Raw genomic sequence first — 5,073 nt, 5'->3', positions numbered from 1 at the left:
TGATTCATATCCTTTTTATATCTTTTGTTCGATTGTTCTTCTCAATCTCGATCCTCTATTTTCAAGATCTAATGGCTAATTAAGTGCTACATGTTATTAATTAAAATATTCAAAAAAATCGAAAAGGGCCTTTTGGGAATGCACACTTTAGCCAGTTATGGAAGTTTCCTTGAATTTCTCCCTCAAATCTCACGTATGATTTTTCTTTCTTTTCTCAAGTTACTGACTCAAATCTCACACATAATATCTCTTTCTTCTCTTTCTTTCCTTTAATTCAATATTATTGATTCTGATTTTGTGTTCATGATTACACAATAATTTCTCTGATATCTTCGTCGCCTCCATAAGGAAGAAAGCTGTCGAGGTCGCCGCCGGAGTCGACGCTACAATCTTTCTTCTCTCCCTCATCATTTTTTCTCCATTGAAGACCTTCTCAAGAAATTGCCATCGTCTTTCTTCAATTGAAGACGTCTGTTTATTTTTTTTTAATTGTTAAATTTTGGTAGAAAATTATTGTATTAGTCGTGTAATTGACATTTATGGTTTTTTGTATTTGTTTGTGATTAGTTCGTTCTTGTATTTAATTTTATTTTGCAGTCAATTGTCATTTTATTTTCATGAAATCACCCATTGCTCACAGATTTTCGTGTTTTCATTTCGTAAGTTACAGCCTGTAAATTTTCAACGAGTAATGTACTATAGTAAGTGTATAATGTAGGTTGTATTAATGTACGATTATGGTTGTATAATGTATAGGACAACTTTGAATAATGTACATTACAATGGGTTTAATGTGTGACAGAAATTAAATCCATTCCCCTTTGGGTTTAGCAATCCATGTGGCTAGGGTATAGTACCAACCGAAATACGAAACGTCACCAAGGGCAAAGAGTTTGAATCATTTCCCTTGGGTTTAGCAACCCATGAGGCTAGGTTATAGCACCACCACATGAATTAAATTTCTTTTTTTAATGCGTTTAAGATTTGGTACAGTAAATAATGTACCAATAGTATCTAATAATGTGCATGGATCATTGAATAATGTACTGACTGAATAGAATAATGTTGAAAGGAAATTGAATTCATGCCTTAGTACCCACTCACAAACGGAACCATCACAAAGGGCAGAGAGTTTCAATAGTTCCACTTTGGTTTAGCAACCCATGAGGCTAGGCTATAGCACCACCACATGAGTTAAATTTCATTTTTTAATGCGTTCAAGATTTTGTACAGTAAATAATGTACCAATAGTATCTAATAATGTACACGGATCGGTAAATAATGTACAGATTGAATAGAATAATGTTGAAAGGAAATTGAATTCATGCCCTTTGGGTTTAGCAATCCATGGGGTTAAGTTATAATACCCACTCACAAACGGAACCATCACAAAGGGCAGAAAGTTTCAGTCATTCCCCTTGGGTTTAGCAACCCATGGGGCTAGGCTATAGCACCACCACATGAGTTAAATTTCATTTTCTAATACGTTTAAGAGTTGATACAGTGAATAATGTACCAATAGTATCTAATAATGTGAACGGATCAGTAAATAATGTATAGATCGTCCATTACTACAGGACACAAATCGTTCATTATTGAGTAAATAAAATCCATTACACTGAAATATTTGTACATTATGTTTATCAGTTAAAACTACTCATAAAATCACAACAAAAACGTCTCATAAACATATACACTACAGGACACAAATCGTCCATTACTGAGTAAATAAAATACATTACACTGAAATGTTTTCACATTATGTTTATCACTTAAAACTACTCCCTACCGTAGATGATATCTAAACCCTAGAGCTATGACTGGAACTCATGGACTTTGCGCTTTCGCAATAGGAATAACATCATCAACCGCTTCCTCAATATCCAACGTAGGGTGCTTCGTTGCTGTCCAAAGATTCAAAAATTCAAAAATTTAACCAATGTACTAATCCGTAAACACAATGAACAAATAATGTTAATTTTCAACCATATAATGCATCTATTCAAGTGAAATAATCGCTTCAGATTACACGAACATTACCACATACATCAACACACAGTCAACAGTCAATAATGTCACACAGCCAACAAATAATGCTTCATGTAATTGTGAACCAATCGTTTCATATTCAAACCAATTCATGAAACACACAACAGTGATAATAATGCATAATTTATCCATGAATACATAGTACAAATGCAAGATTACTGATCAATAATGTAGTAAAGCCAACGAATAATGCATCAGAACAGGGGAAACAATTATGTAACCTTCAAACTAAATAATTGTTTCATAATTCATTCATCCAAATCGACCAAAAAAATCAGAGATATAACTCAACAATCAACCAAATAGTCAATAATGGACAGAATCGAAAACACACTGAACACAAAATCGACAATTTCCATAAACCAAACAAAATTTGTATGGTTTCACCTGCAATAATCGAACATATACCAAATATAACTCAACAATAAACTAAAAAATTAACTAATGGACAGAACCCTAGTTCAAAAGATTACAATTTCATTTTTTTTTAGAAAATTGACCCAAATAAATTGTGCATTATTCAAACAACGAACTCAATCGACGATACAAGCTGTGAATCGATGACTATGTTGTCCCGAAAATGTACAAAATCGACACTTACAAGTGTTTTTAACCCAAAATCGATACTTTAATCCTGTTAATCGTCGACTGACGGTGAATTTCACGGCGGGAAACGACGGTGGAGTTGGTTTCTCTTGGATTGGAGAGGCGGCTAGGGTTTAGACAGTTTTGAAATGGTGGAGAATAGTTTTGATCGTGGGTTGATGGGATGAAGTGAGAGAGTGAATGAGAAGATGGAAGGTTATGAAAATCTAGCTTAATTATAGGAATTCCCGTTTTGAAACGTGTACAAGCCATTATATTTTTACTCTTATACCCTTATAATGCACAAATTAGGACAAATAATGCAACACGAGATTAGATTTCTCCTTCTAATCTAGTCCGTCCATTCCATCAATCTAATGGATGATATTAAGAAGGAAATAGACACTAAGGGGATAATAGGACCTTAATGCTCCCCTACATTCCTATATATATATATATATATAGGGGAGCATTAGGGTGCTTTTCCATCCTTAGTGTCTATTTCCTTCTTAATATCAACCATTAGATTAGTAGGATGGACGGACTAGATGAAACATCACAAAATCATCCCGTGTTGCATTATTAGTCTCATTCTGTGCATTATACGGGTAAAATTGTAAAACAACCATGAATTAAAACGGAAGGAGCGAGATTTCAGCGGGATTTTCATAGACCTTCCATCTACTCACTCTCTCTTTCACTCCTCAAACCCACGATTCAACATCGTCTCCCCCATTCCCCCCTCCCCCCAATTTCCAAACCCTAGCCGCCACTCCAAGCCACCGGAAATCAACAACTACACGGAGAAGACGAATTCTGCCAGATCTTGCTCACTCGCTCGACGCAGCAACGTTTTAATCGGTGGAAGACTTGCAATCAAAAACAAGGTAGGGTTCCTGATTTTGGTTTTTCAATTGGGTTTTTCTTCATTACTAATTGATTGGTTTGCTAAATCGGAGCAACTACACGGAGAAGATGAATTCTGCCGAATTTTGTTCACTCGCTCAACGCAGCAACGTTTTAATCGGTGGAAGACTTGCAATTAACAACAAGGTAGGGTTCCTGATTTTGGTTTTTTCAATTGGGTTTTTCTTCATTACTGATTTATTGGTTTGCTAATCGGAGCAACTACACGAAGAAGACGAATTCTGCCGGATTTTGCTCACTCGCTCGACGCAGCAACGTTTTAATCGGTGGAAGACTTGCAATCAACAACAAGGTAGGGTTCCTGATTTTGGGTTTTTCAATTGGGTTTTTCTTCTCTGTTGTAACAAATTCATTATATATACCGTTTGTTACATTATTGAACTCTATCTGCTGCATCATTTAGGTCTGCCATTGTTGTAGATTTAATTTATGCTACATTATATGGACTTGTTGGTACATAACTGATTTGCCTGAAAAATGTAATAGCATTTGGAACATTTTTTATGTTTTTCCTTGAATCATCTACTTCAACTTGGTTGTATTGAAGTTAATAGTTAATTACTGCTTTAAAATTGGGCATTGCTCGATTTTTTAGAGGAAATCTTATTGTGCATTATTCGATTGCTTTTGTACATTATTTGCTTGTTTTTGTACATTATTGTTAATGTTGTGTCTAACAATCCTGTTTATTATAATTGTAATGTACGACTATAGTTATTTAATGTATATTTCTTACTGAGTAATGTACGAATATAGTATTTTAATGTATGTTTTTCTGATTCTGTTAAGAAGGGCCACTATGATTTGAGAAACTCTACAACACTGAAAGATATAGAAGCATACGTGGAAGAGAAAATATTGACATTTTTTAGTTTGTTTTCCAGATATATTGTTTTTTATACTTGCTTTAAGACGTACATTATTTAGTAGTTAAGTATTACATTGTTTTGGAGGTGTCATACTTTATAATTTTATCTTTGCTATTATTATGTTATGAGTTTTCTATATACGTTTGACCCATGGATTGGTGAACCTAAAAGGCATAAATTCAAGTTCCCTGTAACATTATTCTCTGTAATCGGCACATTATTCATTGTTACGAATGTACATTATTAGATACTATTTGTACATTATTTACTGTACAAAATCTAAATCAAACATTAAAAAACGAGTTTAATTAATCATGTGGTGGTACTATACCCTAGCCCCATGGGTTGCTAAACCCAAGGGGAATGATTCAAACTCTCTGCCCTTTGTGATTGGTTCCGTTTGTGAGTGGGTATTATAACCTAGCCCCATGGATTGCTAAACTCAAAGGTCATGAATTCAATTTCCTGTCAACATTATTCTATTGAATTTGTACATTATTCACTGATCCGTGCACATTATTAGATAATATTGGTACATTATTTACTGTACCAAATCTTAAACGCCAAACATTATTTACTCGCCAAAAATTAAATACTTACACAAGTACATTATTCTCTTCAATCTTTACATTATTCACTGCCC

The sequence above is a fragment of the Salvia hispanica genome, chromosome 2 (genome assembly GCF_023119035.1).
Source record: "Salvia hispanica cultivar TCC Black 2014 chromosome 2, UniMelb_Shisp_WGS_1.0, whole genome shotgun sequence".
NCBI lineage: Eukaryota > Viridiplantae > Streptophyta > Magnoliopsida > Lamiales > Lamiaceae > Salvia > Salvia hispanica.
Note: the sequence above shows the minus strand (reverse complement) of the source record.